Genomic DNA, 17465 nt, shown 5'->3' with positions numbered 1-17465 from the left:
CTTTCGTGTGTATCTATTAGACCCTAATACTAATAATAATTTGTCTAAGCATTTAGCTTCGTTGGTAATCTTTGAGTACAGTAGTTCTTGCAAATTTCATTTCTGTTGTGCTTAGTAGTGACATACGGTACGGTACCGGTATCGTAAGTAGGATACGTCTGAAAGTAGTTTAAAAATTACTGTAGTGTACTGTACAGTAGTATACGAGTAATATCCTATTAGAATTTAGTGTGCTTATTTTATTATTGTAAAATATTTGTGTAGTACTGGTGTAGTAGAGGTATCCGTAGAAACTCTTACTAAAATATTGTTGAAATTAGGATAGGCTTAATTGCAGTTTGGAATTGTGTAGTTCTTGTGTATTACTTTCGATATTCAGTAATTAACAGCAGTTTTTATCCTGTTAGGGGTTGTAGGATTAAAAAAAATAGAGCACGACTAAGTAGTATTGTAGTGTAGTCGTATATTAATTACCTTATTGTTGTGTACTATCCCAGACAATATATCCTTCCGTTCATTTATTTTTTTTTGCAAATAAGTTACTTTATTTTTTTAATTTATAATTTTCCCCCCGTAAAGAATGGCTAAGGAGCGCGAGTGTACTTATTGTGGGTGTGGTGAGGCGTTGAGGGGTATGAGGGAGGAGTTGGAAAGTTTGAGGGAGATAATTAGGATTCTCACAGAAGACAGGAAGGAAGATAGGACTCCCTCAAACAATGTACAGGTTACAGTAGGTGTACAAGAGGGAGGGGAAGGAAAGGGAGGAGTTGTAGAAGACAGGTGGTCTAATGTTCTAAGGGGAAGGAGATTGCAGGCCAAGGGCTCTATTCAGGATCAGAATTCAGGACAGGTGTCTGTGCGAAATCGGTACGAGTCACTCCAGGTAGAACAACAGAGGGAAGATGAGGGACAGGGAACTGTTGCTGAGATGCATGGAAGTAGGAGGAAGGGAAAAGGTAGGAAAGGGAAATGTAGAGTAGAGGATAGGAAAAGACAGGTGGAACAGGGTTATGGGAAGGAGAAAAGGGAGGAGGAAGTAGCTTCTGCAGCTATCAGGAAAGATAGGTGACCAGGAGGGGAGGAGATCAAATGAGGTGGGTAGGGTTGAGGCTCTGATCATGGGGGATTCCATCGTTAGACACTTGGGGAAAGTGTGTGGAGGAAAGAGAACCAGTGTAGAATGTTATCCAGGAATTAGGTTGAGGCAGATGTTGAGGAAAGTAGAAGAGAGGGAGGAGGGGAAGGAGAAGGTGGTAGTGTTTCACGTTGGTACCAACAACGTAAGGCAAGCTGATATAAGTACCAACATAGTTGGAGATGTGTGGGATCTGGTAAATGCAGCACGGGTGAAGTTTAAGAAAGCGGAGATTGTTATTAGTGGAATACTGTGTAGAAGGGATACTGACTGGAGGGTGATTGGGAATTTAAATGAGACTATGGAGTGGGTATGTGGGAAACTGGGAGTGAAATGTCTAGATCCTAATGGGTGGGTAGGAGATAGGGATCTGCGCTCGGATGGCCTTCATTTAAACCGCAGTGGTACGTATAAGTTACGAAATTTGTTTGGAAGGGTAATAGGGAGGTACATTCAGGGAAACGGGATGGCCTAGGGAGCGGTGATAAGGGAACAGGGAACTGGAAATCAAGTAGGGATGACATAAAATTGTTAGTGCTGAACTGTAGAAGTATTGTAAAGAAAGGAATAGAATTAAGTAATTTAATAGATATATATTTACCAGATATTGTAATAGGAGTTGAATCATGGCTGAGAAATGATATAATGGATGCAGAAATTTTCTCACGGCACTGGAGTGTGTATCGTAGAGATAGGATAGGAAAGGTGGGAGGGGGAGTTTTCATTCTGGTGAAAGAAGAATTTGTAAGCTACGAAAAAGTTAAAGATGAGACACATGAAATTCTAGCTGTAAGGCTCATTTCTAAAGATAATAGGTTACTTGATATATTTGGAGTGTACAGATCGGGAAAGGGTAGCACTGATGCGGATTCGGAATTATTTGATAGTATAGTAAGCTATGTGGGAAACGACATGGAAAGAAATGTGATTGTAGCGGGAGATCTGAATTTGCCAGATGTAAATTGGGAAGGAAATGCGAACGACAGGAAGCATGACCAACAAATGGCAAATAAGTTAATATGGGAAGGACAGCTGATTCAGAAAGTGATGGAACCAACCAAAGGGAAAAATATCCTGGATGTGGTGCTGATAAAACCAGATGAGCTCTATAGGGAAACTGAAGTAATAGATGGTATTAGTGATCATGAAGCAGTTTTTGTGGTAGTTAAAAATAAATGCGATAGAAAGGAAGGTCTTAAAAGTAGGACTGTTAGGCAGTACCATATGGCTGATAAAGCAGGTATGAGGCAGTTTCTAAAAAGTAACTATGATCGGTGGAAAACGGTAAATAAAAATGTAAACAGACTCTGGGATGGGTTTAAAGAAATTGTTGAGGAATGCGAAAACAGGTTTGTACCTTTAAGGGTGGTAAGGAATGGTAAAGACCCACCTTATTATAATAGAGAAATAAAGAGACTAAGAAGGAGGTGCAGACTGGAAAGAAATAGAGTTAGAAATGGCTGTGGAAGTAAGGAGAAATTGAAGGAACTTACTAGAAAATTGAATCTAGCAAAGGAGGCAGCTAAGGATAACATGATGGCAAGCATAATTGGCAGTCATACAACTTTTCGTGAAAAATGGAAGGGTATGTATAGGTATTTTAAGGCAGAAACAGGTTCCAAGAAGGACATTCCAGGAATAATTAATGAACAAGGGGAGTGTGTATGTGAGGATCTTCAAAAGGCAGAAGTATTCAGTCAGCAGTATGTAAAGATTGTTGGTTACAAGGATAATGTCGAGATAGAGGAAGAGACTAAGGCCAAAGAAGTAATAAAATTTACATATGATAACAATGACATTTACAATAAGATACAAAAGTTGAAAACTAGAAAAGCGGCTGGAATTGATCAGATTTCTGGGGATATACTAAAGACAATGGGTTGGAATGTAGTACCATATCTGAAGTACTTATTTGATTATTGTTTGGTCGAAGGAGCTATACCAGATGAATGGAGAGTTGCTATAGTAGCCCCTGTGTATAAAGGAAAGGGTGATAGACATAAAGCTGAAAATTACAGGCCAGTAAGTTTGACATGCATTGTATGTAAGCTTTGGGAAGGCATTCTTTCTGATTATATTAGACATGTTTGTGAAATTAATAACTGGTTCGATAGAAGGCAATTCGGTTTTAGGAAAGGTTATTCCACTGAAGCTCAACTTGTAGGATTCCAGCAAGATATAGCAGATATCTTGGATTCTGGAGATCAAATGGACTGTATCGCGATTGACATGTCTAAAGCATTTGATAGGGTGGACCATGGGAGACTACTGGCAAAAATGAGTGCAATTGGACTAGACAAAAGAGTGACTGGATGGGTTGCTATATTTCTAGAAAATAGGTCTCAGAGAGTTAGAGTAGGTGAAGCTTTGTCTGACCCTGTAATAGTTGAGAGGGGAGTTCCTCAGGGCAGTGTTATCGGACCTTTATGTTTTCTTATATATATAAATGATATGAGTAAAGGAGTGGAATCGGAGGTAAGGCTTTTTGCGGATGATGTTATTCTCTATAGAGTGATAAATAAGTTACAAGATTGTGAGCAACTGCAACGTGACCTCGAAAATGTTGTGAGATGGACAGCAGGCAATGGTATGTTGATAAACGGGGCTAAAAGTCAGGTTGTGAGTTTCACAAATAGGAAAAGTCCTCTCAGTTTTAATTACTGCGTTAATGGGGTGAAAGTTCCTTTTGGGGATCATTGTAAGTATCTAGGTGTTAATATAAGGAAAGATCTTCACTGGGGTAATCACATAAATGGGATTGTAAATAAAGGGTACCGATCTCTACACATGGTTATGAGGGTGTTTAGGGTTTGTAGTAAGGATGTAAAGGAGAGTGCATATAAGTCTCTGGTAAGACCCCAACTAGAGTATGGTTCCAGCGTATGGGACCCTCACCAGGATTACCTGATTCAAGAACTGGAAAAAATCCAAAGAAAAGCAGCTCGATTTGTTCTGGGTGATTTCCGACAAAAGAGTAGCGTTACAAAAATGTTGCAATGTTTGGGTTGGGAAGAATTGAGAGAAAGAAGAAGAGCTGCTAGACTAAGTGGTATGTTCCGAGCTGTCAGCGGAGAGATGGCGTGGAATGACATTAGTAGACGAATAGGTTTGAATGGCGTTTATAAAAGTAGGAAAGATCACGATATGAAGATAAAGTTGGAATTCAAGAGGACAAACTGGGGCAAATATTCATTTATAGGAAGGGGAGTTAGGGATTGGAATAACTTACCAAGGGAGATGTTCAATAAATTTCCAATTTCTTTGAAATCATTTCGGAAAAGGCTAGGAAAGCAACAGATAGGGAATCTGCCACCTGGGCGACTGCCCTAAATGCAGATCAGTATTGATTGATTGATCGAAGGTCATCGGCCCGAAAAGAAGTATAATCAGCGGTATGTTTCAAGGGATACAGCTTCCATATACTGACTTTATTCCGCTAGTTAAAAGAAGAGCCTATACCCAGTGGAAAGATGAATGGGCAAGAACTAGTCACCAACGAGGAACACATTACGCAACACTGCAAACAACAATACCGCAAAAACCCTGGTTCTGGAAATACAATATTGCAAGGAGACATCTACAACCATCATCAGGATGAGGCTTGGACACGGATGCTACCCTCACCACCTCTACCGCATCGGAGTAACTACCTCGAAAATTTGCCCACATGACGATTACGATGATGCGTCATATAGTATTTTCTTGTTCCAGGTATGAGCAACAACGAACAAAGTTACTCGCACAGCTTTGGTCACTACATATCCCATTTCCGACAAATGTCAACATTATTCTTCAAAGACCACGATAGCAACATCTACGTACAGAGCACTGATCCAGTTTCTACAAGACACCAATCTAACTATATAAACCCTGATGCAGAAGCCACCAACTGAAATAGTTAATCTCATAACTGTTACATCCCATTAACAACTACCTTTCTACCATGGCCTTCCCACCCTGAAGCAAGGCCATGACTGGCCTCATGGGGAGAAGATATAGTGTCATACCTATCCCTATCACTACCAGCTGGCCAAATGGTGTATAACCAAAGGCCAGTATTGTAAAAAAAAAAATCAAAATGGTGGTATATATTTATAAATGCTAGATGTAAAATAAGGACGAATTTTAAAATATTCCACCCTTAAGGGATTAAAAAGAGGTTAACTCCGGAAACGAAATTATTCATCCCTCCAAAACCGTTTGACATATCCGTACCAAGTTGTAATTTTACAACTTTAAGTCCTGGGTGTCAAATTTGATGTACTTCAACATGTTCTTAATAATAATAATAATAATAATAATAATAATAATAATAATAATAATAATAATAATAATAATAATAATAATAATAATAATAATAATAATTTTACGTCCCACTAACTTCCTTTATGGTTATTGGAGACGCCGAGGTGTCGGAATTTTGTCCCGCAGGATTCTTTTACGTGCTGATAAATCCAGCGACAGAGGGCTGACGTATTTGAGCATTTTCAAATACCACCGGACTAAGCCAGGATCAAACCTGTCATCTTGGGCTCATAAAGCCGGCGCTCTAACCATCTGAGCCACTCAGCGTGGCTTCACTATGTTTCTCCCCTAAGGTGTTTAGATGGGGGTTGATCATCTCAATATTCATTTTTCCGAAAACGTTTTACGTACGAACTTCAAATTTTATATGGAGGTTGGTCTTCTATGTCCTAGATGTTAAATAAGAAATATTTTTAAAACATTCTATGCGTAAAACAAAACATTCAATCCTCCATTACTGTTCGACGTACGAAGTCAAAATTTCATAGGTTGATCGCATCTACGGCCTAGATATTAAATAATATGGGTTTTAGGCTAGCCGATAGTGGATTCTACAAAATTTAAAACCTTGAAAGATAACGTTCAGTTTAAAACCGTAGCAAAGCACAGATATCTTGCTAGTACTGTATAAGAGAAAACTGAAAAGAAAGAAAAAAGACGTTTGAACCAATGCATCTACATATCTCTAATTTGGAAAAAATATTTGTTTGTTTGTACCTAAATGTGAAACCTACATTTGGTAAAGATATAATTAAAACTGAAGAAGTTTCAAAAACTGGTCATGACTTCCCTTAATATTTTTCGCAGGAAAGAATTCGGTTATTGGAGACGCCGAGGTGTCGGAATTTTGTCCCGCGAGAGTTCTTTTATGTGCTGGTAAATCCACCGACACGGGGCTGAAATCAACACAAAATTAATTATCGGATTATATTATTTTAACGTTGTAATAAACAAGGACAATGAACTTATGAGATGTTATTAATGTCTGCTTTAATAATAACTTAAACCAGTCATTCTCAAAGTGCCAATTATGTATGAATTATACTTCTGGTATTATCTCCCGATACTTACTTAATTCTGTTCACTGCCAATATCCATTTTTGTCTTCTTTCTTTTTCGTATTGAATGCGAAAAACTTTATATTAGGATCATTATAACGTTCTGAATTACGGCAGTTCTCGACACAACAGTGACGTTTAGCATGACGAGGTCGTTCCATATTGCCTCTATATGTACATTACGTGTTACAATATGCTATTATACAAATAACACCACAGCCGTGCGTTAGTTAAGCTAGCATGGCCTGCACGCTACCTCACTGTTTCGCCATCTCAGCGCTAGTAGTCACTTGCACGTTCCCAATTCCAAACCTCCCCGCAGTGGAATGAGAGCATATGACACTGTTTAGGTGATTCGACCGTCGGCTGGCGACGTTAGGCCTTGAGCAGACCCCTTGGTGTTATTCGACAAGAGTAGACTATGCGCCGACACCGGGTTTCACCCTCTCCGTATGGGAGGAAGCACAATAGATCTACTGTAATTGGTCGCAGTGCATGGTCACGCAGTGACCTCCCCCTTGTACAAAACAGAAAAATTGCACATAACCTAAGGTCTTTTCTAATTCCTATTCTTGAAAACAGTTTCCCGTTCGATCTAGCGGTACAGCCATCTGGGCGAAGGGTCAATCACTTTCTCCAGTTGTAGCCGAGAGAGTCATGGTGTGTGTCAAGTTTCAAGATTGCGGTAAAATATCGCGCTGGATCCGAAAGGATCGGCCGAATTCAGAAGATAATTAATTTACAAGTTTAATTTACAAGTTTAATTTACAAGTTTGTGAAATCTAGGCCTAATTCATGCAGCATGTAAAAAATAGAGTACATCTTAGGAGATAGTGATGCACTTTCCTGGACATTAAATACATGAAGAAGTACGGATTTGACAAATTTGAAAATATATCTCAATCCTTTCGTCCATAACCTGAACTATGGTGGAGTTTTCATTAGTTCTTGTCGTGCAGCTGTGAGCTTGCTTCCGGGAGATAGTGGGTTCGAACCCCACTGTTGGCAGCCTTGAATATGGTTTTCCGTGGTTTTCTATTTTCACACCAGGCAAATGTTGGGGCTATACTTTAATTAAAGCTACGGTCGTTTCCTTCCCACTCCTAGGTCTTTCCTATCCATAAGGCATATCTTTGTTGGTGCGACGTAAAACAAATTGTAAATTAAAAAATAAAAAGTTCTTGTTGTGGAGATTATGACGATGACTGAGTGCAATCCCCTGTAGGTGGGCCGGTAATATACATCCACGATGTCTCCTGCGTATCGAAAGATGCGACTGAAATGGGAACCTCAAGCTCCTGGACCTCTCACTTTGGGACCGTGGGTTGGCAAACACGGGGCTCCTAGCTGAGGCTGACTATCCAAACATCTCTTTGTTGACTCGACTTCCCGTGTAAAAAAATCAGTGAACTTAGTCAAGAGAACAAAACAACATGGCTAAGGAAGTCTCACATTAACCAGATTACGTTCCAGAATCTACATACGGCAGTCAGTTTGCAGGCCAAGACGTCTGATAAGCTGTATGGGCTATCTAGAGCAAGACCGACTCCAATCCTCAGACCTTAATGCTACTCTCGATCGTTCAAAGATGGCGAATCGAGTAGCCGGAATTCTTGGAAATGTGGGTTTGTTGTTATCGTATGTAGTCGGTGTAATTTTATGAAAGTTAACGATAAATGTTAGTTTCTTTGTAGAATATAAGTATGCGAGTGTATTTATATGTCAGTGGACACACAGGATCTGTAATTATACACAGTAATGTGAGAATGTGCTTGTTTTGATCGTGTTTTTACCCATTAAAGAACATAAGTGCACTAGGTGGACCAGGTTTTAGTCTAACTATGGCAATGCCTCTCATACAACTATTCTTAAGTTTCCTACGGAATAGAACATTAAGAGAGAAATGGATTAGGAATATACAGTACATCGTGATTATTTTGAAGTCCATGACAAACCTGTAGCGTGCATACATCATTTTCAGAATAAGTCTGAGGTTAGGGAAGCCATTTCTCTACTTCCAAACTATTCGTGTTCCTCAAAAATATTAATTTAGATAGAATATAATTGATATTGTGTTATTTCGTCAGTGTTTATGTGCTTCAAAGTGTCGAGTGATTTAGATGCAAGTGTATTTTACAACAATCTGTGCTTTGTCTGCGGAAATGTTTGGCTGGATCTTGGAGTATAACAAAACTTATAACTTGAGTGTGACAGATGGAGAAATCTGTGTCTTGGTACACAGAAGAAATAGTGACTTAGAGAGATTAGCTGGGTTTGTAACGTAGGGTTTTACAATACCAACACCTTCCGATACATGCTGTGGTTATCTGTTATCAAGCAGACTGCGCCGAACTGAAGTTCGTCCATGTGGTTAAATATCAATGTTTAGTCAATTGAGCTTTTGCACTCATATTCTTTAATGGGTAAAAACACGATCAAAACAAGCACATCTTTAGTGTCTGAACGTTTCATTACTAAAGTTACCTTCATTGTGTGAGGTGTTGCTATGCCATATGTCAACATTATAATAATGGACATCTGGATAAATAAGAAGATACCTAGCGACTCGAAAGAAGCCATAATTATACCAGTACATAAGAAAGGAGACAAAAGAATACTGGATAACTACAGAGGTATCTCACTGCTAAACATTGGGTACAAGATACTCTCGAGATTATTGCTGAACAGAGTGGAAGCACAGCTTGAATCGACCATAGGAGAATACCAAGGTGGTTTTCGAAAAGGGAGAAACTGCGTAGAGCAGATCGTTGGACTCAAGAGAATCATACAACACAGACACAGGAAAGGAAAGGACACAATAGTTACATTTGTAGACTTCGCAAAAGCCTACGACTCAATAGACAGGAACACACTACTGAACATCCTACGCGACAGAGGACTGGATTCTACGACGCATGCATTGGTGGGGGAAACATTGAAGGCTACAACCGCTAGAGTAAAATAGCGGAGTATGTTGTCAGACAGTTTTGAAATAAGACAGGAGTCCGACAAGGGGATAGTCTGTCGCCAATATTATTTAACCCAGTTTTGGATAAAGTGGTGAGGCAGTGGAGACAGTTGAATAGAACCAAGGGAACTGAAGGTGTACAGATTGGATATAAGATCAAAAACAATGTCATAGTGAATTGCCTTGCCTTCGCAGATTATATGGTATTGTTACATGAAAAGGAAGAAGACGCGCGAAGTTGGCATTAGCAAATCCTGCTAAGACTGCAGCAAAGGTTGGTCTAAAAATAGCCTACAGCAAGACGAAGGTACTGAATACGAAGACCGATTGGAATGTAAAAGGCCAAGTGGTAGAGAGAGTCGACAGCTTCCGGTACCTAGGTGAGAACATCACGGGTAAAGTACAAAGCAACAAAAGTACCACAGACAGAGCTCAACTGCTGCTGAAACTATGATATGCAGCCATGACTACTTATGGAAAGAAGAACCTCTCGAGGAACGCCAAACTGCGACACAACATGATAACCATCAGGAATGCTGCATTATATGCAACTGAAACGCTGACATTGGGCAAGAGAGCATGCATACAATTGGAGAAGGAGGAAAGAAGAATCTTGAGACATATATGGGGCACCAGAAAGCAAGGTGAAATCTGGGTACACAGATCAAGGCAGGAACTATATGCGAGTATAGAACCAATCTCGAGTGTGATAAGAAAGAGAAGGTTAGGATTTGTTGGACATCTCATGAGGATGGATGACAGTAGGCTGACGAAGAAGATATGGAATGCAACCTGCTTAACTGGAAATACGTGGATGAAGGAAGTCAGAGAAGATTGGGAGACTATTGGCATAAAGGAAAAATATCCACTGATGACAGTACAGGATAGGTCCAAATACAAAAAGGTCGTGGAAGGTCACAGATGGACAGACACCAGGATCCAGATTCAGATCACGGAAGCCGAGAGAAAGAGGAGTGAGAGAATGAAGAGGTATTGGGAAGAAGGAAGACGTACCGAACAAGTCATTCGTGATCCTCAGGGGTCGTAACGAACCTAATAATAATATGTCAACATTATGTTAGCATTCCCAGGGCCTTTCATTGGGTTAACATAATCATTTCTGGTGTACTCGGGCTGAGTGGCTCAGACGGTTAAGGCGCTGGCCTTCTGACACCATGTTGGCAGATTCGATCCCGGCTCAAATACGTCAGCCTCGAGTCGGTAGATTTACTGGCACGTAAAAGAACTACTGCATGACTAAATTTCGGCACTTCAACGGCTCCGGAAACCGTAAAAAATGGAGTTAGTGGGACGTAAAGCCAATAACATTATTATTTCGGGTGTACTTCCCATTCATTGTGTGCTGAATTTAAGAGATTGTCCACCACTTCAAAACTAAGGCAGTAAATTATGTTTCACAGTTCTCATGAGAGTGAATAAATCGAGGAATTTCATACCTTAATTTATTTTTAAACATTCAAAATGATGTTAGAAATATCATTTTAACGGTATTATAATGTATTTTCATCTATCCAGTGAAGTGAAATCTAAGGGAAAACGTTATTTGACGAATTGAAATTTCTAAATAATCAGCTTGTTGGTCTCTTTTCAAGTAGAATATAATTATGTGATTCTAGCTGATTATTTGTGGTGCGTACTTGCTGGCGAAGCGTTTTAATGCGTGTAGAAGTGATTTTCCCTATGATGTTACATTTATCATGTTAAATTACCGCCGTTTGTATAATATGTACGTGATATTTTCGTGTTAGCCAATACCAGCAATCCGGCTTCTTCAGCCGACATGTATTTTTATAAGGTCAGGATTGCAGTCGGTCTTGTCTAGAGATGGGTTCTCAATACTTTCGATACTCAAGAAATATCAATATCGAACGATGCTCCTACAGATGAGCTTGATACGTTTTCAATAATATGTTAACACAATACCGTACTAGCATTTTTAATTAATGTTGTCAACTTGTCAGAATTAGCTGACTTTAAAGTGGTCGCAAGCCCGTATCAAGACACGGGACTAAGAGGTAGACATCCACATTTAAGTTAGTCAAAGTACGTACCAAAAATTCGTCGACGTGCATTTGGTTCATTATCAATCAATCAATCAATCAATCAATCAATCAATCAATCAATCAATCAATCAATCAATCAATCAATCAATCAATCAATCAATCAATCAATCAATCAATCAATCAATCACTACTGATCTGCATTTAGGGCAGTCGCCCAGGTGGCAGATTCCCTATCTGTTGCTTTCCTAGCCTTTTCTTAAATGATTGCAAAGAAATTGGAAATTTATTGAACGTCTGCCTTGGTAAGTTATTCCAATCCCTAACTCCCCTTCCTATAAACGAATATTTACCCCAATTTGTCCTCTTGAATTCCAACTTTATCTTCATATTGTGATCTTTCCTACTTTTAAAGACACCATCCAAACTTATTCGTCTACTGATGTCCTCCCACGCAATCTCTCCACTGACAGCTCGGAACATACCGCTTAGTCGAGCAGCTCGTCTCCTTTCTCCCAAGTCTTCCCAGCCCAAACTTTGCAACATTTTTGTAACGCTACTCTTTTGTCGGAAATCGCCCAGAAAAAATCGAGCTGCTTTTCTTTGGATTTCTTCCAGTTCCTGAATCAAGTAATCCTGGTGAGGGTCCCATACACTGGAACCATACTCTAGTTGGGGTCTCACCAGAGACAAATATGCTCTCTCCATTACATCCTTACTAAAACCCCTAAATACTCTCATAACCATGTGCAGAGATCTGTACCCTTTATTTACAATCATATTTATGTGATTACCCCAATGAAGATCTTTCCTTATATTAATACCTAGGTATTTACAATGATCCCCAAAGGGAACTTTCACCCCATCAACGCAGTAATTAAAACTGAGAGGACTTTTCCTATTTGTGAAACTCACAACCTGACTTTTATCCCCGTTTATCATCATACCATTGCCTACTGTCCATCTCACAACATTATCGAGGTCATTTTGCAGTTGCTCACAATCTTGTAACTTATTTATTACTCTGTACAGAATATCATCATATGCGAAAAGCCTTATCTCTGATTCCACTTCTTTACACATATCGTTGATATATATAAGAAAACATAAAGGTCCAATAATACTGCCTTGGGGAATTCCCCTCTTAATTTTTACAGGGACAGATAAAGCTTCACCTACTCTAATTCTCTGAGTTCTATTTTCTAGAAACAGAACCACCCATTCAGTCACTCTTTTTTCTAGTCCAATTGTACTCATTTTTGCCAGTAGTCTCCCATGATCTACCCTATCAAATGCCTTAGATAAGTCAATCGCAATACAGTCCAATTGACCTCCTGAATCCAGGATATCTGCTATATCTTGCTGGAATCCTACAAGTTGGGCTTCAGTGGAATAACCTTTCCTAAACCCAAACTGCCTTCTATCGAATCAGTTATTAATTTTGCAAACTTGTCTAATATAATTAGAGAGAATGCTTTCCCAAAGCTTACATACAATGCATGTCAAACTGACTGGCCTGTAATTTTCAGCTTTATGTTTATCACCCTTTCCTTTATATACAGGGGCTACTATAGCAACTCGCCATTCATTTGGCAAAGTTCCTTCATGCAAACAATAATCAAACAAGTACTTCAGATATGGTACTATATCCCAACCCATTGTCTTTAGTATATCCCCCGAAACCTTATCAATTCCAGCTGCTTTTCTAGTTTTCAACTTTTGTATCTTACTGTAAATGCCATTGCTGTCATAGGTAAATTTTAATACTTCTTTAGTATTAGTCACCTCCTCTATCTGGACATTATCCTTGTAACCAACACTCACTATACAAACTGCCAGTCCATAGCTCGTTCAAGTACTATATGTCTTTTCACGAGAGTTTAATCCTGATGTAAACATGGTATGTCCGATGTCCACGCCTCCGCCAACTACGTCTATGTCCACGTGCAAAGGCAACGTGCTCCGCCTATTTGTTTACATCAGGATTAAACTCTCGTGAAAAGACATAAGTTATAGTACTCTCAATATCTGAGGTAGTCCTGCGGATATGATTTGAGTCAATGTGACTTGTTTGTTACCACGGACAATTCTAGCCACATGCCGCTGATCGCGATCTTTAAATATCCGTGGTCGGCCACTGCGCCGTTCACTGTGGGTGGATACGCCTTCAATGAAGTATTTCCGATACAAACGCGACATCGTCGATCGAGGAGTGTTTAATGTCTGCACAGCTTCAACCATGGAATGTTCAGTTTATCTGGCCCGCAATATCATGCCCCGTTCGAAACACGTTAATTCATGTCGCCTTGCCACGACTAGCACAGACGGTGTTAACACTCACTCTCAAGATGTCGGATCACACCTGATACAGGCAGGTCTGGGTACTTCGAGACGTCACGGTACAGTGGCGCTATCCCATGACTTCTGGCATGCCAGTGTATGCCGGTGTATGGCATGTCATAATAACAAGATTCATAGAATGCGCTCCGCCATGCACAGAAAGAAAGAAAGAAAGAAAGAAAGAAAGAAATAATATTATTGGCTTTACGTTCTACTAACTACTTTTACGGTTTACGGAGACGCCGAGGTTCCGGAATTTAGTCGCGCAGGAGTTCTTTTACGTGTCAGTAAATGTGCCGACACGAGACTGACGAATTTGAGCACCTTCAAATACCACCGGACTGAGCCAGGATCGAACCTGCCAAGTTGGGGTCAGAAGGCCAGTGCCTCAACCGTCTTAGCCACTCAGTCCGGCAGAAAGAAAGAAAGAAATAGGGCCCACGAGAAATGGCAAAACGATACTACGTGGGTTAGAGTGGTTAGGACCGTATTTGATTCATTTCTGTTATAGGTTGAGTCAACTTGAGGGTGATATAGCCTACGTCTTCAGAAGTGAGAATCTTGTTTCTAAACCTCTCGACTTCCTGATTGAGAACCGACATTCTTCCGTGTGAGTGAACACGCCTAACGCTCCGCTGCTTTACACTAAGCAATTTCTAGCTATAAACACACACAACACAACACAAAATAAGTAACAAAACATATTTCATCAAAAAATTCAATCACTGACTTAAGTTATACAAGTAGTGGGGTAAACACGAAACTGGGAAGCTGTAATGATTATGGAAGCCAAGCAATATGCCTGAGAATGTCGTTACGCTGACCACGTGCACTGCTATACCTGCTGGTCATCTAGACGAATTTTACGCACACGTATTGAATTCAGGAGGTTAACCACACCCTTTGTATAAAGCACCGCGAACAATATCTTGGCAGACTTTCAGACCTTGTATCAGCAAAAACATTTGGATATTTTTTTAAAAATCAATATTCTATAGCAGGTCTGCACACTTGTACATCACAAGACTTACAAGCTTTTCCGAGACTTCGTCGTCTTGTACACAGCAAATCTACAGTATACGATTCATTCACAACTGAATGACAGCTCTTGAACTGTACGGTATCGCTGGGCACTAAAAATGTGTTAAGTAAAGGTACGTACCTTGTGTAGACACCTTTCTCTTCATTAGCATTATTAATATCAGCAGCTCCACTGTTGGTGTGACCACAGATGCAAATGCTCCTTACTTTTGCTAAGTAGCTAGTTTTCAGCTGTTCTATGACGTTATCTCCACAAAGAGTGGCCGTGTTTTTATTACGTTACTAAAGTGATAAAGCTGTAACGTACTCTATCCCTCGTTACACAGTTCCCGATCGTCATACTGAGCTCCTCCGTCCACGAACCCGAGCGAATTATCAGTGCCGGTCCAGAAAGCGGGCCAATAGCGTCATGGTTGATGTCACTCGATGTATATAGCTACGTCCTGCGTTGGGTTTCACCGCATGAGTGGAGTCTTGGCTTTGTCACATTCAGTCAGAAATATCCTGTATTGAAATGGTTCGGAGAGAAAACTAGAATTCTTAGCTGCGTTTTTTAAAACTAGTAGTTTAATTGTTCGTCCGCCTCTGTGGTGTAGTGGTTAGTGTGATAAGCTGCCACCCTTGGAGGCCCGGGTTCGATTCCCGGCTCTGCCACGAAATTTGAAAAGTGGTACGAGGGCTGGAACGGGGTCCACTCAGCCTCGGGAGGTCAAATGAATGGAGGTGGGTTCGATTCCCACCTCAGCCATCCTGGAAGTGATTTTCCGTGGTTTCCCACTTCTCCTCCAGGCAAATGCCGGGATGGTACCTAACTTAAGGCCACGGCAGCTTCCTTCCCTCATCCTTGTCTATCCCTTCCAATCTTCCCATCCTCCACCAAGGCCCCTGTTCAGCTTAGCAGGTGAGGTCGCCTGGGGGAGGTACTGGTCATCCTCCCCAGTTGTATCCCCGACCGAAAGTCTGAAGCTCCAGGACACTGCTCTTGAGGCGGTAGAGGTGGGATCCCTCGCTGAGTCCGAGGGAAAAGCCAACCCTGGAGGGTAAGCCGATTTAATTGTTCTTCTATCGCTTTTCCCCCACCTTGTGGTGTCGCGGGTGCGAATTGTGTAGCACATGTGGATTCGGCCCTGTTTTACGGCCGGATGCCCTTCCTAATATCAACCCTATGTGTTGGGATGCAGCCTAATTATTATTGCGTGTTTCTGTGGTGGTTGGTAGAGTAGTGTGTTGTCTGGGTGAAGGGGAGAGTGTTGGGACAAACACAAACGACCAGTCCTCGATCCAGAAGAAATAATCAGACGTGATTGAAATCCCCGACCCGGCCAGGAATTGAACCCGGAACCCCCTGAATCGAAGGCCTCAACGCTGACCATTCAGTCAAGGAGTCGGACTTTAACTAGCAGTTTAATAGTAATGTTATTTGTTTGACGTCCCACTAACTATTGTATTTTTTATGATCTTCGGAGACGCCAAGGTGGCGGAATTTTGTCCCGCAGAAGTTCTTTTACGTGTAAGTAAATCTACCGAAGTGAGGCTGACGTATTTAAGCACCTTCAAATACCACCGGACTGAGACATAATCTAACCTGCTGAGCTGGGCTCAGAAGGCCAGCACTCTACCGTTCGAGTTACTCAACCCGGCAAATCAGATAGGTTTCTGGCGACAATAGGACGGGGCTGGAACCGGCAAGAAAATTGCCGTGGATTTAATTAAGGTACAGCCGGATATGAAAATGGGAAACAAAATCATCTTCAGGGTCGCCGATAGCGGAGTTCGAACCCACCATCTCCCAAGTGCAACCTGACAGCTACACAACGCGATCCACGGAGCCAATTCGTTAGATTTGGCTTTAGAAGAGATGTGGGGAACTCTGCAATTGTGTTTATTAGGCATACCAAGCCAAACCCCATGGTGTAACAGCACCGAAGGGTCATGCCCTACCAAGCGACTACTGCTCGGCCCGAAGGCCTGCAGAATACAAGGTGTCGTGTGTTCAGTGTGTCAGTGAACCTCAAACCAGCCTTCAGATCCAGGTAAAAATCCCTGACCTGGCTGGGAATCGAACCCGGAGACTCTCGGTAAGAGGTAGGCACGCTATCCCTACTCCGCTGGGAAGGCTTGTTTATTAGGAAAATTGCACATATTAAAAGACTTCCCTCACTGTGTATCTTTATTTTACTTGGTAAGTACACAAACCTACAAATCCGTAGTGAACGAAATTAAATACACCCCTCCCCCGCACCTCTTCCTGTGAATCCACGATATTCCCTGTCTGTCGTAAATAGCGACTGAAAAGAAAACACTCAGAGATAAATTGAGAGCGTGAGGGGCTCTAGCTGAGTCTGGCATGACTTCCATCAGTTTCTTCCGGACTCCCCTTGCTAAGCCTTCGCAAACTAACTTAGTTGACATAAGCATGGTCTTCAGGGCTGGCCCCTCGATCCAGGGGTAGTGAGTCTGCTTCTCACCCGGAAGCCAAGAGTTCTACTGTATTTCCGGCCAGGCCAGGGAATTTTTACTTTGAACTGAGGGCTTCCATCTCCTATTCAGCCTATACGAGAACAATTGAGGATCTAGCAAGTAGTGGAGATTCACGC

The 17465-nt window shown here is 41.1% G+C and overlaps 1 protein-coding gene across 1 annotated transcript in view; it reads right to left on the bottom strand.

Annotated features, from left to right (window-relative positions):
• LOC136884782 (uncharacterized) overlaps positions 1-15109 on the bottom strand; it is a 302644-nt gene extending 287535 nt beyond the window's left edge. The window contains exon 1 of the mRNA XM_067157084.2: positions 14990-15109. The gene's annotated coding sequence lies outside the window, so the exon portion shown is untranslated. The remainder of the gene's footprint in view (positions 1-14989) is intronic.
• Positions 15110-17465: the final 2356 nt, after the last annotated feature.

The sequence above is a fragment of the Anabrus simplex genome, chromosome 1 (genome assembly GCF_040414725.1).
Source record: "Anabrus simplex isolate iqAnaSimp1 chromosome 1, ASM4041472v1, whole genome shotgun sequence".
NCBI lineage: Eukaryota > Metazoa > Arthropoda > Insecta > Orthoptera > Tettigoniidae > Anabrus > Anabrus simplex.
This window is presented reverse-complemented; position numbering and strand designations above follow the sequence as displayed.